Raw genomic sequence first — 21,320 nt, forward strand, 5'->3', positions numbered from 1 at the left:
AAGGTGTTGATCAGGTTTGGAGCCCACGTTGATCCCTGAGTACACTTTTAGTTACTGGCCTCCAACCAGGCTTTGTGCCACTGTTCACCACCCTTTGGGCTGGCTGTTCATCAGGTTTCTGATCTTCCTCACCATCTGCTCATCCAGCCCTCAGTTCAACAGCTTCTGTACAGTCTTCTTGTGGGGTCTTTACTGAAGTCAAGGTAGACAATATCCATTGTTCTCCTCCCATCTGTCAAGCCAGTCATTTCACCACAGATGTCTATCAAGTTGATCAAGCATGACTTCCCCTTTTTAAATCCCTGTTGGCTGTACCTGATGACCTGCTTGTCCTTCATGTGCCTGGAAATGGAACACTGGGAATTGGAAACCAAGTTATCAGTATTAAAGGGTTTAAATACAGAGGTGATATTATATATCCGTTGCTTCACACATTGCACAGTGACAGATGGGGAAATTAGAGGTAGCTTTTAGTGGGAGGTGTTTTCTCTATTTTTAATTTACACATAGGAGGTGAATTTATTTATTTATTACAGTAAGAAGAAAAGTAAATTGCAACTGGAAATGGACATATGATTAAATTCCTTAAATTGAATTGGGCTGGGTTGTGTTAGCACAATGTGCCATTAACGTTGCAGTCACTGTTACGAGAATGAATTCATGTTGTTCCACACTCTGTTCACATTATAACCTTTTTATTTCCACATAACCATACTGAATTGTTGGGGTAAACAATAGCAAACCATGTTAATGCCAATTCCATCTCTCTTTAATTCCACTGACTTCATTTGTCCAGTACCTCGTGCTTACAGTGAAGGCCATAGAAAGATAAAATAGCATAAGTATGAGCTGAAAGTCTGACCTTATTTAAGTGAAGGGGAATTTAGCCATGGCTGTCTTTGTAGTTGAAATTGTTTCTCTTATTTCAGGGCAGTGCCGATATGAAGGGAAAAATCCTAAATTAAATCAAGTTGAAAACCATTTTGATTTTACATTATACTTACTTAGGAATTAATAAATCAGACAAACTTTGCAATTATTTTTAAAATAAACTCTAAAAGAACCCCAAACCCCAAACTGACTTTATTTTAATTTCAGTTTCTTAAATTGTTTATCATTAGAATTAAAATACAGTAAGAAAGAAAGCATCAAATATATATAAAATAATTAATAATATTAAGATGGGAGTACTTATGATTCAGGTGCACTTTTAATTTGTAAACTAAAATCTCTAGGATGACAACATTTACTTTATAAAATAACATAAAAATAACATTATGTTGGTGTCAGTAAAGGAAACAGCTGACATAATGACAAACCAGGCATTTATTTTCTGAGGCTACTTTTTCACATAGCTGGCATGGATAATTTGCTCAGAAAATAAGATATTGACAAGATATTTTTTAAACAGCACGTCACCTGTCTTTGCTAGCTGGCCTTGTCCATCTTTCTCCACTCTTGAATAATGAAGAAATATGCCACGTTCCTTAGTGCTTTCATACAGAGGCTCTGCATTATTTCTTTGCTGAGTGTTTATTTAAATATTCAGGAGGAGTTACTTGCCTTCAAATAAAAACCAAAAAATCCTATCAAAATTGTGATATTTCTTTCCCCCTATTTATATGTTTTATTATATTGGCAGCAGTAAATAATGAAGTCATAGAGCAGATTTCTTTCTTCTAACTGCATGAAATTAAGGTCCATAGCCTATACCTAAAAGTGTCTGCAGTTTGAATTACCATTCCATATTTTAAATCAATTTTTAGATGCTCATAAACTCTGTGTAACAAATAATTTTCCTTTAGGTAGCTATTCAATATTTATCTTACAATGTAAAGGTTAAACGTATTAAATGATAATTTATAGAGTTGCACTGTATACTAAGTGGAAGAAAAGGTGTGATTTAAAAAATGAACGTGGAATGCCCATATTGTTTACACAACCAGCTATCATACATCTACCTCTGATTGACGTGAACTTTTAACTGTGATAGCTGGTTGTGCTACAGCTGAAATTGTGATAGCTGTATTTTCAGCTCTTCTTTCATTTATGAAATGAACAGATTTATTCTATAATGGTATCACAGGTTAAGCCTCTTTTTGTTAAGTAACACATCATCTCACTCAGGCTTGTGTTTGTTCTCTTCCCACTGAGGGGTCCCACCTTTCAGTTGACCTCACACAGAGCAGGACTTCATGGCTCTTTAGAGGCAGAAATAGTAGGGACTGAATGGCCAATTTCTTAACATTGAAAATGTACCCTGTGAATATAGGAGAAGACATTTAATTGATGAGTAAGTGGCCTGCTTTCAGCCCAGATCGGTGGGAGGGAGTGCAGCCAAGGCATTATGTCATTCAATACCACCTTGTGTCATTATCAGGGGCAGGGAAAAGGACTCTTTCTTTCCAGCAGGTTATGCTTTTCCGATGGAAACAGTGGCAGACAGAGAGGTCCTGACTGGAAGGAGCAGTCTGGATGGCATGGCTGCAGTTGGGTCGAGCTCTTGCATTCGCTCTTTTGTACACTTTTGTTATTAATATTGTTGCTGTTACTGTTCCTTCTCTTAACTCATTGCTTTTTCCAACAGCTTGTTCTTACCTCAGACTGTGATGTTTCCCTTTCGTGTCTGCAGTCCTATGCAGCCACCTGGGGGTGGAAGAGGGGAGGAGGGGAAGCAAGTGAGCAGCGTGTGGTTTTGGAGTCTTGGGGGGGAGGCAGCACTAAACAGGGAGTACGATTCCTAAACCACGACAGTAAGGTAACATATCTCTGTGAAAGGAAATTTTTGCAGTTTTATTCCTCATCTGTCACTCTTTCCCCAAGCCTGAATCACAGATGAAAAATGGTTACAAAATATTTACAAAATTATAAAAATCTGGATTAGACTTGGGTAACAACAAAGACAAGTTGTAAAAGCTTGGCAGGGAAAGACAAAGCACATACTAAAATATGTATTTTCAAAAAAAATAAAGTTTTTTCTCTGCCAATGTCTACTAAAGTAAGCTTGTGACCAGGAATGGTGGGATTCTACTCAGCTAATATTAATTGGCTAAAATTTTGCCATCTGATCTTAGCAAATTGTCTAGGATGCTTTCATAATTTAAGGGGGAAGACTCAGACATCAAACAAGAATGGTAAATCTCATTTTGAAAAATATGTCTGTGTTCAGATGGAAGAAAACTTACTGACATTCTATTCTAATAACAGACTGTCAGGTAGCCTAAATTAGAGTGCAAACTCAATTGAATAAACCACTCATGAGAGCCTTGAGTTGTAATGATATTGCAAAGCATACAGATATGCTGCAGTAATCTTTAAAATGTGACTTTTAGTTGTGGAAATGTTGAAATTCTGAAAACTTTAGTTTTAATTAGGATGTTGCATACCACCAATTCTTCTTATGAGTAATTCCATCTAGGTGTACATATGTGTCATGGTTCAACCCCAGCCAGCTCACTTCCCTACCCCATGAATCAGGGAGGAAACTGGAAGGGTAAAAGGTAGAGAACTCATGGGTTGAGATGAAAACAGTTTAACAGGGAAAGCAAAAGCTCCACACAGAAGCAAAGCAAAACAAGGAATTCATTCACTGCTTCCATGGGCAGGCAGGTGTTCAGCCTTTTTCAGGAGAGCAGGGCCCCATGATGCAGAATGGTTATTTGGGAAGACAAATGCCATCACTCCAAATGTCCCCCACTTCCTCCTTCTTCCCCACACTTTACACACTGAGCATGATGTCCCATGGTCTGGAATATCCCTTTGGTCAGTTTGGGTCACCTGTCCTAGCTGTCTCCTCCCAGCCCTCCATGCACCCTCAACTTCCTCACCAGCAAGGCAGTATGAAAAACAGAAAAGGCCTTGGCTCTCTGTAAACCCTGCCCAGCAATAACAAAAACATCTCTGTTTTATCAGCTTTGTGTTCAGCACAAATCCAAAACACAGCTCCACACCAGACACTGCGAGGAAAATGAACTCCACTCCAGCTGAAACCAGAACAATGTGTGTATTACATATTTTAGTAATGCATTATTAAGATGTTTCTCAAGTTAATTATGTGTTTGTGTAGCTATATATCAGCAATGCCTTTTTTGCTTGTCTCTTACTTGCACAAGTAAGGACAGTCTCTTGCAGAAATGTATGCAAGGTCTGGCCCACAATCTATTGGGTTACAAATTTCATGTAAATAATCTCACTTGGTTCACTGGAACCACTTTCTGTGAGAATGCAGTGAAAAAAGTTGTAGCATGGGGTGAATTTCTTTAATGAAATGTAAGGGATATGTCCTGTGTTGTTCCTTTGGTCTCTCAAACTTACTGTTTGCTGGGCATGATATTGTAAGGAACATATTTGGGCAGCTTGCCTGCAGTTATTCACTGTGCCCTGCTATGCTGCTGCTGGTATTTGAGCTAATTAGGACTAACTCAGATACGTCTGTGTGAGTTTCAACCATTCCCAGTCTGCTTGCTTTTGAGGATAAAATCACTCATAAGTTCTGGAACATGAATATTTGTGTCTGATGTTTTACAAAATGTGATACTCCTGAGCTTTGTGCTTTGGGACCTGCATGAAAAGATTGTTAATGTATATAATATCAAGTGGAAGTGAAGTGACTGGAAATATGCCTATTAGTATTGAGAATGAGGCATAGAAAAAGACAGCATTGTGCTTCAAATTAAAGGGTAGAGACGTCATCACTGTTGCCATAGCTTTGCTGTGTGCTACAAAAAACTGTTTGGAAAAAAGATGCATACAAAAAGGAAGATAATTTGCCATGTGAGCAAGTGTAAAGGACTAAACATTGGGGTGAAGGTAGACATAAACAAAGGGAAAGCCCCAATCACTTGAAAAGCAGGCAACTATTTAGACAGGGCACTTCCACAAGTATTTTAACTATTGTGAGAGTGACAGAAATATTGGGAAAAAAAGTTGGAATAGCAACGTAAATTTACTTTTAGAAATTCTCAGTTGCATTCAACATTGCCTATGAATTTCTGTTGTGGTAAATCCATAGTTATATGCAGGACTTTCTCCTGGCCCATCCTGCCCATTATTTCATTATTCTTTTGTTCCCTGTGTTGGAAAAATGATGCAGGGTTTTGGAGAAGTGTTATGAGTGGATTTATCATTAATCTCACATGTGTATTTTCCTGACTTAGAAAATAAATGATCCGAAGTACAGACACTTTTATTTTATTTTCAGGTGTTGATTGTGAATTCTAGACTTTTTATATCTTTTATTTATACAGAACTTTCTTTCTGAAAAAGTAGCATTTTCAGAATTAATTGTCAATGATACAGTACAATAAATTGCTCCATCATTGCAACACACTTCTTGTGCAAGTTCCTACTTAGAGGTTGTTCCAAGATATGTATTTTACCACTGTTTACAAGACAGTAGAGTTCTTTTCTATGAGTGTATGCCTGCATTTAATTATTTTCTAAACCAAATTAAAGCAGTTTCATCCTTGTATCATGTTAATGGAGATCAGGATTATTTATTATTAATTCCGTGTTTTCTCCAACAAATTAATACTTTATTCTTAATATCATCGTAAATAAATAATTTGTGCCTTTTTATCATTAATGACATAGGACAAATATGCTTTTGGTTGATTGGAAAAGTGCTGCTGTGCAAATGTCAATGAGATAGAGAGTTTATTTTATGCCGTTTTCTATGGTTTTAATTAAGCAATAAAAGAAGACATCCAAAATAATTACATACAGTTTCCTGCTTGAAGAATATAAAACTAAAGCCTATGCAAACAAAAAGAGTTCTAAAGAAAGAAAACTGACACTTTCCTGCTTAGCCTAGAATAACCTTAGGTACTTTAAAATATTAGCATCAGCGACATTCAGAATGTATTAACAAATTTTAATTAAAAATGAGCTGATATGTAAAGCTAGTTCAGTTGTAGCTCCCAACATCTAAGAGCCAGTGTTTGCCTTACCTTGATAACCACTCATTTAACTTACAGCATTGAACTACACTGCACTGCCTAGTTTTTGACACAGATCTAGGTTAAATAAATAAATAAAAATCATTGTTTAAAAGAACTTGGTTCCTAAAACAGTAATTAGGTTTCTATCAACAGCATTTTTGAGCTCCATCCTTGCTCAACATCATCCAAATATAATTATGGAGACATGTAAATAAAATCCATCTCTTCCTTTTAGAGGTGAATTATAATGAAGAAAGGGAGCACAAAATGAAGCTGCAATAGCTTATGTGTAGCCCAGCAGCATCTGGGAAGAAACTAAGGGCTTCTGGTCTGAATCCTTGACATTTTTATGTCTGTTGCATAAACAAAACTTGTCTTCTCCATGTTGAGCTGAGCCGAGCCAGGCACTTTGTTTTCTTTGCTACTTTTCCTATCTGCTAAAAGTCCTTTCTGCACAGTGCTCTGAATATTGGTGAGAGTGATCTGTGGCCTTACTCCAACGGTTGATCTAAGCAAAGCAAACCTAACTAAACTTCACAGACAAAATGCAGCGTTTATTTCTGTCGTGATACACTCATGTCATCATCGAGCATCCTTCTCAAGAGTCCTGTACCTATGTATGTGATCTGTTATGAAGGTTTTGGGAACATTACTTTTTTGTAAGAACATAAAGCACATTCTGTCACAGGAGCTAACCAAAAATTTAATCACTTGATGAAACCACAAATTTAATAGTTTCATCTTGATTACAAGGTACTGTAGGAGCTCTTCCCAGTCAATTTGTTTCTTACTGCTACAGAATTTTGAGGTCACAAGTGGTAAGTTCCTTGCTGTTGTTAGTGATTGGATTGGTAATCACGTGTATTGTCTGCAAAGCTTGCAAATGATGAAACCATAAAATTGTGTTATTAATATCAAAATAGTACCAATAAAGGGGTTTTTTTTCCACCATGTCATTTCCAGGAAATCTTTTCCTGATTATGAATCTTAAATAAAATTTAAGGGGAGAATTAATTTTAAGAGGATGTAGAACTCAAAGAGAGAGAAAACAATTTACTTTACTTTCAAATTCTTGCAGAAGCAAAATATATATTTTTATTATTCTTTGTTGAAATAACAGTTTTGGCTCAAGTTCTTAAGACCTTGGGAAGCAGATAATTTTCCAAGACACAGAATAGGTGTATCAGTTCTGTATCTTGGAAAATTATCTACTTCCCAAGCTCTAAAACCCTCCAAAGTTGTAGCTATTCTGTAGGTAATTAAATTTCATTTTAAGGGCATCTCCAGACAAGGGCATAACTAGTGAGAGAAATGCACAGAGTACAGGAGTGAGAGTTCTCCTCTTAGTGCTAAACATTACAGCACATATGCAGTGTTTGAAATTGTCAGGGGCCTTTTCACATTCCCTCTCTCTCTTCTTCGTTCTCACTGGGGCTTTCTGTACTCTTGGATTGTTACCCACTACTGAGTGAGCTACAGTATTGTATACAGAATGTCATTGTCGGCATAAAGTGCAACTGGAACAGTTAACATATCAATGGAGCAGAAAGCAAAACTTCTCAGAGAGGAGTAAAAGTGATCTCAATTTGACCTGATTGTGTATCTGCTAGATTTTGTACAGTTTTCAGTGTTTTTTTCCACTTTGTTCCCAGTCTGCGTGGAGCTTAAAGTACTTTGAATATCTGTGTAATCGTTTGGAGCGTTGATTTGGATAGGTATGTGTACTGTACTTGCTAGATTCTAACACAATTCAAAACCAGTCCCCAGTTTTATACCAGTTGTGACACAGAGAATAGTTTCTGCCTGTGGATAATTCACTTCCTGGATTTAGCACGGATACCCTCACATCCCCACCTGCTGTTCTAAATTCCAGGCAATGATGTATGTCTTATAGCCTTAAGGAAAAAGTCTCCCTGACAGCCGTATCATACAATAGTATTATCCCATATTCTCCTGTAGTCCTCATGTAGAAATGTCCTGGAATCATTTGGGATTGTAAACAAAGCAAAATCGAACTAAAACAAAGTGGACAAAAACGTGATTAAAAAGAGGTTATTTGGAGAGCAGAAAACCAAGTTTTAAGAGGGAAGTTTATTGGTCTATTTTTTGCTTACTGTTGGAGCTAAATATGTGAGCTAGATCTAGTCTTATAGAGTATGTTTTCTATCAGACTCCTTAGATACAAAATGAACCACGCAGAGAAATTCTTATGTCACTAGCATGGGACAGTCTTTGCATTTAGTTGATCCAATTTTGAGTACAGATGGCCCTACATCGAATGAGATACCAAATAAATTAGAATTTTCTAGTTTCCTGACCCTAGTTTTTTGCTCATGATTATTTTTAAGGCTTTTGCCAGTATCTAAGAACAGACTGTATCTGGTTTTTAAAAAATGATGAAAGTGCAATAAGTTTTTCTCTTCAGTTTATTTATTTTTTTTTTAAATTCGTGGATCCTTTGTCATACTGAGTGGCTGTATAATACACAGTAGGACTAGCACTGCCTGCCCTCCGGTGGTATGTTAAATCCTTCACTGGAATCTCATGATTATTTGCTGAACAATCACCATAATTGTCCCATCTGCCTCCATTTCATTCTAGTTATAAGCATCTCTTCCCTTAGTCTTCTCCCCTTTCTCTGCTCTCCATGGCCTCAGGCAGGTCACTTGCCCTCTCTGCTAATGCTTCTCCATCTGTAAAATGGAAGTAATGTGAGTTGTTGGAAAGATTAATTAGTGAATTAATATTTGTAAAGCACTTGAAAGATGAGAAGCACTAGATAAAGGCTAAGTAGTGTAATTATTATTCTCAGAAATGCCTTCATGGATGGGGGAAAAAAAAGATGCAGGGTTTCAGCAAACTGATTAATATCAGTATAGGAGGTTCTGGAGATAGATGAACACAGGCTAGTTGGCTTTGCTAGCCAAGAGACAAATTAACATGAATGAATACATAGTGTTTGTGGGTTTCACCCATTATTTTTACGATTAATATTACAAATTTTCACATCAATCACAAATTACAGCTTGCAAGCGTGACACAAAATGCGACTGTGTATTTAGGAAGTGAGTCTCTGCACCTTCTGGCTTCCACATTCTTCTAATCTCATTTCATTCATGTGAGTGTCTTTTAAACATGCTACTTACTACAGATGCAAATGGAACTGAAAGAGTAACTGAGAATAAATATTTTAAGGTAATATCATACAGTCTCAACTTTGTATTGTGATTATGAGACCATCGTCTCTACCCCCCACCAAAAGGCAAGTAATTTCCTAGTGCTATAATTAAGCCATCGTTCATTCCCCCATATTCATAAAAAGGAAAAAGAGAGGCTAATGGCTCAAAATGGGTATGATCACATAATGATACTTCCTGTCCAGAAAAGATATGATAATTGACCTGCACATTTTTTTTAAATGTGTCATATGATTAATCTGTCATATGTGGCTAGAGAATACTATTCTGTTTAATCAGTGGAGGCCACATTTTATTATTTAGCCACTGTCTCAAACCAAGCCATCTTCAAAAGAGGTAACAGGTGGCTGTGCTTTGTGGAAGCATGTTCTCTTCCAACATGTTTCCAGGGCAAGATTGTGTTAAAGAAACTGTTCCAGCATGCTCTGTACTGATTTTTGGCAGCAAGCTGCAGTGACGTAGAGTTTAAGATTCCACTGCTTAATTCCCTCCACAGGATACAATACCCAAGTTTATGAGAGACCACGGCTCCTGCTTCCCTGAGTGAAGAGGCAGCAGCTGAGACATGCCTTTTGCTTGGGCTGCCTGAGCTAAAAAGTCGGGTTTTTTTGCTCTGATCTCCTCCTGCCACCTTCAGTTTCCTGCTGGCTAGAACTGAGCATCATGTTTCATATTATGATCTGATTCGCTGCCTTCTGAGCTTTTAAAATGATGGCATTAATAGATCCAATTGGAAATAATTACAGTATGGAAAAATTAAGAAGATTTTTTTATATTATTGCTTTTTCATTCTCTTGTGAATGGGGCAAACAAGAAGGAAATTCGACAGGGTTAGGCCCTGCTAATCAGTTCCAGTATCTTTGTACTAGATCGAAATCTTCATGTTCCTTGGTATCTAGAAATAAGATCTATATACAGTACACACTTTAGCTTCTTTATGTCATGGAAGCCACCTAAATTATTAGACAACTGGATGCAGTGCAGTGCTTCCGGGAGTAATAATCTTGCCATTAGGCACATGGAAGGCACTAAATAACTTCTGTTCCTGATAGCCTCTGAAGAAGCTGGGATGAGGGACTGCTTCACCCTCCTGTTCACTGTCACCTTGATGTGGTGTGGCTTGAGTACTCCCACCAGAAATCTAACCAAGTGCTAATCAGCATGGTCCCACATGAATGGAGAATGCTGATCCCAAATAAGGGCTTGTCTTACTGGCTGCTATTCCCATCAGCCTACTCTTTTGGGACTTGGCACGATAATGCTGCAGGTACTCTTTATTTTATAGCCCAGCCTCCTTCCCTGCTACAAGGAAGTTGTCCTTCACAGTCAATGGGCTGGTGTCTGTTATATCTGAGCGAATACTTGCTTCAGACTATGAAGAATGAGACCATATGAGGAATTAAAATGTTTTTAGTCATGCTTCTTTACAGCATTTCTAGCTCCTCCTAAATAGTAGTTGAGGGAATGTGATGCTAAAAGCAATTTTGTTAGCACTTGATTCCTTTTCCTACAGAAGATTTTTTTTTTATGTGTATATGGAAAAATGCAGCTATTATTCTCCCTGTTTTTTCCTCTATACCTATCCATTCTCACACTGCCAAGAAAAGGCAGAATACTTCTCATTCTAAGACTGGAAAAATAGAGAGCAAGAAAACAAGGAGGGAGGAATATTAAAAGAGATTGGAAATTTAAAAAAAAACAGATTAAAAGATGATCCTGGAATGGACAAACTGAAAAAGAGAAGAGCAATCTCATATAAGAAAAACAGTCAAGAGTGAAATAAAAATAAAAACAAACCAGAACAATCAAAAAATGAAACGAACCCAAATTCCCCGTAGTTAGAAGACTAAAATCTAGTCAGACAGATGCAAGTTAGGATTGTTAGAAAGTTCATTTTAATTACTGTTTATACTTGTTACTATATCTTTCTGAGCTTTTCCAGAAATCAGTAACATCTGAAAAATCTCAGGCAGAGATGTTGTCACATCCTAAATTCTGATTTTTGTTGGAACCCTGGGTTCTAAAAATTTCAGCCTTTCAGTGCTGGCAAGCAGTGATCCTCAGAAGTACACTGTATTCGATCCGAAACCTTGGGAAAAGCTCCCTAAATTGTGTGATAACACTGAGGTTGTTGCTGTGTAATTAAAACTTATATCACTGGGTGGAATATGTAGAGATGTAGAAAATTAGGTTTAGGGGATATAGGTAATAATAGGTTACAGTATGGAGGAATTTGGGTGTGAATCTTCTTCTTCCTTTCTCCTTTCTCTTTTTTCCTTCTTCTTCACAAATCTAGGGGTTATGCCATTGGGTCAAAAGTCCCACACTGCGGGACATGAAAGGTTGGTAATTGGATTATAAATAAAAACAAGTTACTTGGTATTTTATAATTGGTTAATTTAGACCTTAAAAAGCCTTGGAAGTTAGAACTCACGGCCATTTTCCACCCTGTTACCTTGGAGGCATACTCCTGTGCAGCTGTATGACTGATAAGATATAATAAACAACTAAGTCCAAACAAGAATTCTCAGTCTCCTGCATTTTAATTCAAACTCCGAGTAAAAGAGCTCACAAAACAAAAGCAAAGAAGAAAAGAAATGGCAAAGAAGAGAAAAGCAAAAAACGGGAAAATTAATAGAGTTTCTCTATTATTATAAAAGCCCTGTGGTTACCCTGAGAAATGGACAGATATGATGCTTTATGACACTGAAAATGTGGCCCTTAAAATGTGTTAGAGTTATAGTATTAGTCTGAGTAAGTAGCAGACAGGCTTCAGCTATAAAAATGCCAGGGAGAATCCCAAGACTAAATTGCAGTTCAGTTTTGTCCCCTTCAAGGGGACAAGCAACCCCTCCTTATTCAGAGAGACAGGGACAGGGAGGCTAATGGATGGGTGTAAGATATTTATGTGGTTACAAGCAGTACATTGCATCCCTGCACATGACTTTCTGCACTATCCTCTCCCCCTGTCCCTGCATGCTAAAGCAAGTTGATGGCAAAAGGAACTGAGCAGAGAGATTTTACTGGGAAGTTGTAAATTGCTGCTGAGACAGATCATACCACAAATCACACTGTTCCCTTCACCTGAACAAGAAGGATGTGAGGGAGGAATTGCACTTTAGAAAGGATGTCCCTGAGTCATTCTGTTTCCCACACTGCTCCTATAGTGCAAATTGCAGGGTGCTCCTGTTTTTACTGTTATGTCTAAAGGAGATTTACAGCCCCCAGCAAAAAGGATACCCAGACCAGAAACTGCAAACTTTGCTACAAAAGCACACTCTTGGTTACAGCTGCTTAATTTCTTTTCCAGCTGAGCTGTATAGGTGTATTGCTGACAGAAGTTTTCAGCAGAGATTAACTAACTTCGAATATAAAATTTTCTTCATCCCGTAGAGTACATTCTAGTAGTCCCGAGGTTCTCAGTTCATACAGAACGACACACCAAACAGACTGACCAGAATTTTGATTCCATTGTTTAACAAAAGCGCCTTTATAGTATGCGAGCACATATCACGTTTGAATAACTGTTCATTCTCTTTCCTTTTTTATAATTATGGGCAACAATAATTTACTTGGTGCTTGAACATGAATGGTGTTCCTCTGTGATACAAAGTACATTTCTCTCAGATGGTAGAAAAACCAAAGGTGCATAATCGAAAGAGTGGTGGCCTGTTTCCGTTTTACATCTTCTTTCTACCTTTATTTTAATTTTCTCTTTATTAACCTGAATATATCCTTAAAAATATTTTCCCTCTATATTTCCTTTCACTCACAGGGGTATGTACCCTCTCTACCCATAAAGGTATGTACCCTACTCTTGGAAAGCATAATGTTCCTAAATTCTTCCCAGAACTGAACCATAGAGTATTTAATCACCACCTGCTTTTCCACTGTCATTATGATTTTGGGACCATTCCACTGTGGTATTAGGATGCACCAAAACTTCCATTTGTTTATGCATTTTGCGGGTCTTTACTTAAATCTAGGGTTACCTGTGCCTCCTAAATGCCTCAAACATTGTGAGAATGACTCCAATGAAACAGATCACCAACACTGAAATGTCTCAGTCTACAAGGCTGACTTAATAAAAGCATACAACGAAATTCAAAGTGCACTTTACATAACACTATCAGAAGTCTCTTAAAGCAATATGCTGCGCTACTTGCCTTTTATTTGGAAATCTGGCCTAAGTAAAAATAATGTTACTGATTAATATTGCTAATCTGGGAGTGAGAACAGTGATCAGATGAGAAAAAGCAATTTGGATTTGTCTGAGCCTCTTGAGGTACCACAAGAAGAAGCCTGATGAAGTCAGCAGTTTTCCACTGAGTATGACAAGGATTCAGCTGTCTCCTTCTATCCAGATCACATCTTTACCTTAACATCAAGAACCAGTTGAATAAGATGCTGAACTAAAGCACTGAATGCTCAAGATTAAACTCTTTCTTGCAAAGAAATTTCCCACGTTGTCTGTACACACTGTGACCAAAAAGTTTGGAGAGGAATGATCCATATCAAAAATAAAATATTGGATGATGTAGTAGGAAGGTTGATCTTTAAAACCTGTTGTAGTATTAATTGATGCCCAATTCTATTGTTTTTACATGAGATCTCACTCATTTATAAATGTGCTGTACAATTCCACTTAAATCAATGCAGCTATGCTGATATAGTTCAGATGAGAGTCAGGAGTTGCATTTTCTCAGCTGGTACTTTTGAAATTAATGAGGATGACAGTAAAATTTCAGTGCTACCGTGGATGGCAGTTAAGTATTACTAAGAGTTAACTAGTTTCATTGTGTATGGAGGCCATGGGGAAAAAATGGTTGCCAAAATATAGAAAATATAATGGTTGTGAAAGTTTGAATGGCTCAAATGCTTTTCTGCAGAGCATTTATAATGTCTTAAAGTGGTTTATTATTTATGTTTTTCTCTGAAGAGATGAAGGATAAATACAGTTTCACTTAATCTGTTCTATGCATTCTGCTGGGTTTGCTGCTATCCTACAGTACTTGCACACCTGATTTCTAGTTTCTGTGTTTCCAGCCAAAATGAAGCAGACAATACCTTTTTTTTGCTATTCACTTATCAGAAAAGAAGAAATTACTCAGAAAATTGACACTCTTAGTACATCCTGTATAGTATTTTTTTTTTCAGACCAAAGGATCTTTTGAAATGCAGGAGAAGAAAAATTCTGTGTGTTGAAGCTATGGAAATAGACAGGATTTGCTTCTAGTTCTTTCTGTTCCTGAGCATCAACAGGGAGGACACAACTGACCCTCTGTGTGATTTGGGCCAGCAGGAAAGTTGTGACTGTATTAGCATTTTTCTTCCTGTTCCTCTATGGCCTTTTATTCTGTATTGAATTTACATTGATGCATGATAAAGTATTGTGCTGAAGTAGTTTTTGTCTCTGAACCAATGGGTTTTTTATGAGAATATTAAGAAACTTACACTGGTACAGGTTTCTGTATTTATTTTGGCATTCAGTCTATTCAAATGATCAATTTTGGAAATATAGCTTTTTAAAAGATGCTATTCATCTTCAAAAAAATATCTTTTAGTGAAGCACAAATAATCTAATGGCCTTTGACAGTAAAAATACTTTGGATTATTCAATGATACTATAAAGGTCTTCTAAATTTTGCTACTAAATCATTAGTTGGTTGGGGATTTTTTCTGCATGATTAGTATCTTATCTTGCCCATGAGGACATGTTTTTGGTTCGCATTGAGGAACAATACTGAACAAAGAAATTTTTCTTGTGTAACCACTTTAAATTCTGTTATGATTTTAAAATACTCTCACATGTACATATTAATTCTTTCCTATAATCATAGCTTGAGGCAGTGAATTCAAAAGGTTAATTAGAGGTTACGTAGAATTTTATTTTATTTTTTTACTGCTTTAATATACTGCCCCCTCTGTGTAAGAATGATGTGCTGAGAAGGGTGCCTAATTTTTTTATCTATATAACTAACTATATGATCCACTACTGAAAACATAGTACTTTTCTGATCCCCTTGTTCAGAAAATCCTCTGTCCCTTTATTGAGATGACTCATAAGAACTGAATTCAAAATTTTAAGTTATATTCAGGATTGGGAATAGGACCCAAGGTGCCAGACTTTGCTTCTGTTATTTAGACTGTAGCAAGATTCATGAGTGATTCAAATTATTGTTTTCTTTTGTTAACACCAAATTCAAAATGCCAGTGTCTTACCTAATAGTCCAAGACTACAGTAAGACCCAGTTGTTTCTGCGCAAACTGAAATCTTGTTGTCACTTCAGGTTTTTTTCCTTCATGCTTCAGTCCCTTTTCTGGATCTGCTATTATTTTTTCCCCAGACCTTTACTTGTGGTGAGACACAATTAAAATAATTCAGTTTTACAAGGAACTTCTGATGAATGTTGACCTTTAAACCTTAAAAAGACAGTAAGAACATTGAGTGTGAAAGATTACCATTTAAATTATTAAAGCATAATATTTTTAGTATAAAATGACTGAAAGATACTTGAAAAGGGGGTAAAAACAGGAAAAGAATTCATGTTATGGAGATTTTGTAGGCTGGAACAGCAGTTTAGAAGTGTTGAAATTTCTAGGGCTGGTAAGAGCTAAGATACCACTAGACAAAGCAGCATGAAACCTGAAACTGGAAGCTTACAGGACTGGCAAATAAAATGTCTTAACAAGGTCTTTTTCATATTCTCTAATTGTATTTGAAATCATAAATAATACAACATGTGTCTGTGGATTACATGTTTCATGAGGGATGCCATGTCAGAACAGATCAAGCATTGGGATGCCTTCCACACATTCACTGGTACAAATGTATAGGTAAGGAGAACAGCCTCTTTTTTCAGTGGGGGTTGCAACAGGAAATCACCTTAGTCTTGACACATGAAACCCTTTACTCAAGAATGTGTTTATGTTTCATATTAATGTTTGTAAAAGCCTTCTTATTTTATTAATTAGTTGATTAATTATTACTTTGTTACTATTAGTCCCAGGGCCAGCATGAATCCCTGGGTGAGAGGCATTCAATAAATTGCAGAAAAAGTAACCTACACATTCTAAAAACTTTGCTGTCTGAATATGAAATATTACCAAACTTATTATCCAGATTTTGCACTGGAGGAGCTTTTGATCACTGGGAGGAGAGTAGCATGTCCAGAGGAGGAGCCTGAAAACTTTATGACTAACACTGCTAGAGTAGAAAAGTTGATCTCTTCCTACTCATTGTCTAGTGGAAATATGGGGCACTTAGATTTATTTCCTGTTCCTCAGGCTTTAAAGTCAGGGTGAAAAAATCATTGTTTTCTGTCTTGCTAAATAAATTGGAGAGCCAAACTTTCATGGTTACTTCTGAGTGATCTAAATCACATGATACTCTTGTCTCTGTAAAAATGAGTTTTCTGATGTTAATGCCTTCAGAAAGTAAACATATAATCCATTTTCTCTGCCACTTGCTTAACAACTTAAAAATTGCTTTCTTTGCTGCTTTTCCTACTAAAACACAACTACACAAATTTACCTGAAAAATGTATAAAAGCAGATCAAAAGTAAATAAACTTGATTAAGAATTTCAGTATATGCTTATGATTAACTTTGCTTCAGCATTCATAGAATAAGTTATGTTAACTACATATGAACAAGAATTGCTACTATAGGTTCCAAATCTTCTTCATTAGTTGCTATCAAAATATCCATTTTCCATTCTATATTGATGCTTCAGATCACCAATACTAAATTTATTATTCTCTGAACAAAATTATTCTTAGTCGCAAACTGGTATTTTTATAGATAAATCAGAATGGGAAATGGAGTCAGCTCTCTAGTGCCATAATTTTCATCCAAGAACAGGAAAATAGCACATGAGGACAGTCATAAAAGTTGACACACTTTGGCTTGACTCATTCAACTGTGTAAGCCTGAATACTTGGTACACTGAAGTCTAGTTTCCATAATACTCTTGAACCAAAAACAAGTAACAAATACACCTCATTCTTCTTTCACGCTGCTTTTTTTTTTTTTTTCTGATCTAAATTTAAACTGTCATCTTTAATAGATTTATTTGTATCGGTATAAGTGAAAGGCAAATTAGATCCTTTAAATGCATTCCTTGTTGGTTTTTCCGCTCTGCTGTAAGAGAGGGAAGAACTTGCATTGCTGCATTGTTGTGCTTTTCTACTGATTTATCTCCATGTTGAAACGTCCTTTCTGTACTAATCTGAAATTCTTTCTCCACATTTTATTTAAATTGCCACATGCACTTGTTAAATGATTCTAGTCTCTTTGGGTTTTGTTGTTTTTTTTCTTTTTCTTTTCATGGTGACTGATTGCCATCTGGGGGCTAACATGAGCCCACCATACTAATTTCACTTATTCTACCCATTAACTGCTGTTGTCTCCAGGGTCAAAGACAAATGTATGAATCCACTTTATCTCTCAGCTTACAGAACATCTCATACACTGAGCCTTGTATTACGAAATGACTACATCAGCCTCTAATTACTCAGCTCTACCCTGCGCTGAATGCTGGTGTACCTTGAGAAACAGCATGCAAAAGCACATTTGTTTAAGTCCTCAGATGGTTAACATTGTGCATAACCTCCTCACAAATTACAGCCTCAGCTGCAGCACATCCATTAGTCTGGAAGAATGAAGATTCCCAAGCGGCCCTGGTGCCTTTCCCAATTCCCTTGCGACCCACCAATCCTCTCAGCGCTTTCTCTGCATGTAGGGAGTGTTCAGAGCTAATCAGGTCAATGATCATCTCACGGCTCAGGGGACATGACAGGAGCCTATCACAGCAGTTACAGGATCTTCCAGACCTGAGCACGCTTGCTGAGAATCTCGTGTTAAGAAACATTGCTTTGGTGCCTCATCTCTCACTCCCTACGAGCCTCTGAGGATTTCAGCTGATCTCTCTCTCTCTCTCTCTCCTCTAGACAGTGAGGAGTTCACTGAAAAAAAGGCAGAGCAGCATGCGGCTACCCGGAGGGTGTTGATTGAAACTTAGATTCTCCCCGATCACTGTTGATTGGACTGATGCTCCAGCATTACCAGAGAAAAGATTTCAATTAAGGTAAGTGCTGCTTTATCTGGCTGCCTGCATCGTGCCGAATTTCTGCATGGAAAGTTCGAACTGAGTGAACTGCCAGCCTGCACTGCAGCAAGGGAGCCCGCGCCGCGCCGCGGGAGCGGGCTGGGGGCAGGAGCGAGTGTCCCAGTCCGGAACACCTCTCCGGAGGGATTCGAGTTTTAAGTAGCATCTTATGAATGGCTGCAGGTTTTTTTATCCTATCCGGTGATTCTCTGAAGCTTAAAAAAAAAAAAAAAAAAAAAAAAAAAAAAAAACCAAAAAGAAAACCAAAAACCCAAACCAACAGACAAAGAAGCAACCAAACCAAACCAAAACATTAGAAGCATGCAGGGGCGTGAGAAGGAAGGAGGAAAGGCAAGTGCACTTTCCCCCTTGTAGATGTATTTGAGGAAGCACAGCAGCTGGAAAGCAAAAGTACATTATGGTAAAACATAATCCTGAATAAGGAGCATCATTCCTTCATCATCAGGAACTCGTAGACGCAGGGCTTCAAGGTCCCATGGCATATAAATGAGATAGTAAGGGATTCTTGAAATGTGAGTCAAAAATATGCATGCAGCTTTCCAGGCTACCCTCAGACTGAGGGCTGTGACTGGCATGTGGAAGGAATGTTATGCTTGGAGGCTGGTAGGATTTGGATAGTTGCTTTTTTACGATTAGTATTTTGCCTGTGTGTGGGGGGAAAAGTGTGAGCAGGGGTGCTGTTTCAGTACAAGTGGCCAGAAAATTAAATTGGTTGCTATGGGGTGAGAGTAGTGTTTGACTGAAGAGAGAGAGGATGTAATTTTTCATGGGCTGATAGAAAGTGAGGCATATCAAAAGAAATAGACTGATGCTTGAAGATCTTTATCTGTAAGGAAAAAAGAGAGTAGATGAAGAAGGCTGTCTTGAAAGATTAAATGAATAATAAGAAAATGTCAGAGATTTTTACACAGCCTGGAGTTAGCTAGCCTTGTACCTATGGTGTATCCACCCTGAAATGTCTAAAGTGAACTGACTTAGATAGTCTCAGTCATGTCCACGCTTGATTGTTGTGCTATCAGGGGATGTAATTAAGGAGCTTGTAAAGGAGCCAAACTTTTTAATACTGTAAGGAACAAAATTAAGATCTGTTGTATTGAACATGTCAATATTCTCTCTGTTGCCCCCAAAATTTAACACATTGTGTTTAAAACTCAGTCATAATAGAAAGAAAATATTAATGGAAAGTTAAGTGATTTGAAATCTTCATAGCATAGACAGATGTATAACTTCTAGGCAGTTTACAAAAGTGTGAATTAATTGTGCTGCCTGTTTTCAGCCAATGCCATTTATTGTGATTAAATATCTGTATTGTTATTTATCATTTATTGTGGGAAATACAATTAATACCACTATATCCTGCATTAAAAACTCATCTAATCAATATGGAGATATACCTCTCAATCCTCTCCCCTACTCCACTCCTCCTCTCCACTTCACTACCTCACCGCCTGCCCCCCTTGTTCCCAAAAGAAAAATTTTAAAAAAAGAGAAAGAACAGTCCATGCAAATGTTGGTTACCTGCAGGTTACTTATTCCATTAGCCTTTTTGGTGAAAAATACCAAGTTGTCTTTCTTGCAAAAACATTAGCATAGGGAGAAATGACCTGTAAGTTTGGGAGAATGTTTGAAGAATACTGACAGTTTTAACTGTCTATCTGTATATTCTCCTTCTTGAAAATTATTTTTGAAAGTAATATTTTTTATCATGGTGATTCAATGCGTCCACTGTTTTCTAGGAAAGGAGGCTGGTTTTCGAAGTTGTTACATGCACTGATCCTCATTTTGGTGTAGCATATGGCTCACTTCATTTTTCATGTTATATTTATATGACATTTACTAAATTTTGTGCTTTTTCCACCCAGAGATGCAAATCTTGACCAGGGTAGAAGTATTTCAATGCACATATGAGAATCCATTGTATATGTCTTCACTTTTTTTCTTTCGTGACTAATCAATGTTTTTTCGGTATAGTATTCATTCATGTACATCAGAGTATTCATTATTAAAAAAATTAAAATACAATAACTTAATGCACTGCAGGGCAAAAAAAAATCAAGTATAAAACAATTGCAGTTGCAGACATCCAGGTTATGTACAAATAGCAGGAAGTTCCGTTCCAGTCTTTCACAAGGTCTGACTACAAACATGGTTTGACAACATGGCTTTCTTTGTTCTCCTTTTGTTTCACAAAGCTGTTGCTGTAAGTAAAAAATAAATAAATCACACTTTCATGGCAGTGTGTCTGTGGGTTTCTAAACAAGTCTTACAAATACACTTACATCTCTATTATTATTTTACAAGATCACATGTTCGATCTGCTTGTAAGTGAAGAGCGCTTGCTTTCCGGTGTGCAAGCCTCAGAGGTTTTATGACATGACAGCTTACCTTACACAGGGAAATGCTGGCTTTTTCTCATGTTTTGATAAAAACAGACAATAATGATACAATTATTTCCTGATCTTTTCCAGTGGTGGGTCGTGGGCTTCTTCATACATTGTTATGATCCTCAGCATCAAAAAGTGACCTCAGCAATATGGAAAATAACATTCCTCATTAAACAAATAAATTGGAGCATCTGACTTACTGAAGCTTTTCAGACTTGTTAAACACAGGCAGACAGATTACACAGGAAGGCAGTATAGTCTAGTTCCCTCTCTTGAAGTTTTTTTTTTTTTTTTACTCTAAGGCTGTATCAAATACAATTAAATATATAGCTATATGCAGAGTTCAACTTTATTTCAGTTATTTCAAGTTCTTTGAATGAGGTCAGTGTTAATTTTTTTTTGCCTCAAGCTACATCTCCTTATTACTGACAGATGACTACAATTACTATCTGGTCCAACTCCATTGAAAAATTAGTGTTTGATAATAATGCTTTAATGTTCTAGGAGCTTTTTAGGGAAATTCATTAAAATGACGTTTGGAAATGGGTAAAGGAAAGGGAGCTCAACAAAAACTGCCATAAAACCAACCACAGACCAGTAAGGAACAGTCTGCTAAAACAGGGATAGTGACATGTGAAAGAGGAAACAACTTTTAATGACTATAGCTCAT

At 37.0% G+C, this 21,320-nt stretch overlaps 1 protein-coding gene across 2 annotated transcripts in view; it reads left to right on the forward strand.

The window, feature by feature from the left end:
* The window catches only part of LOC121674448 (cadherin-12), a 430,502-nt gene that overhangs the window by 184,572 nt on the left and 224,610 nt on the right, over positions 1 to 21,320 (forward strand). The window contains exon 4 of one of the 2 annotated variants that reach the window (XM_042048820.1): positions 18,088 to 18,224. The gene's annotated coding sequence lies outside the window, so the exon portion shown is untranslated. Of the gene's footprint in view, positions 1 to 17,740; positions 18,225 to 21,320 lie in introns of those variants that run through there. The other variant, XM_042048821.1, reaches the window with a different exon arrangement.

Source organism: Corvus kubaryi, unplaced genomic scaffold (genome assembly GCF_017639235.1).
Source record: "Corvus kubaryi isolate FWS band 111438036 unplaced genomic scaffold, C.kubaryi_AGA036_p1.0 68, whole genome shotgun sequence".
Classification (NCBI taxonomy): Eukaryota; Metazoa; Chordata; class Aves; order Passeriformes; family Corvidae; genus Corvus; species Corvus kubaryi.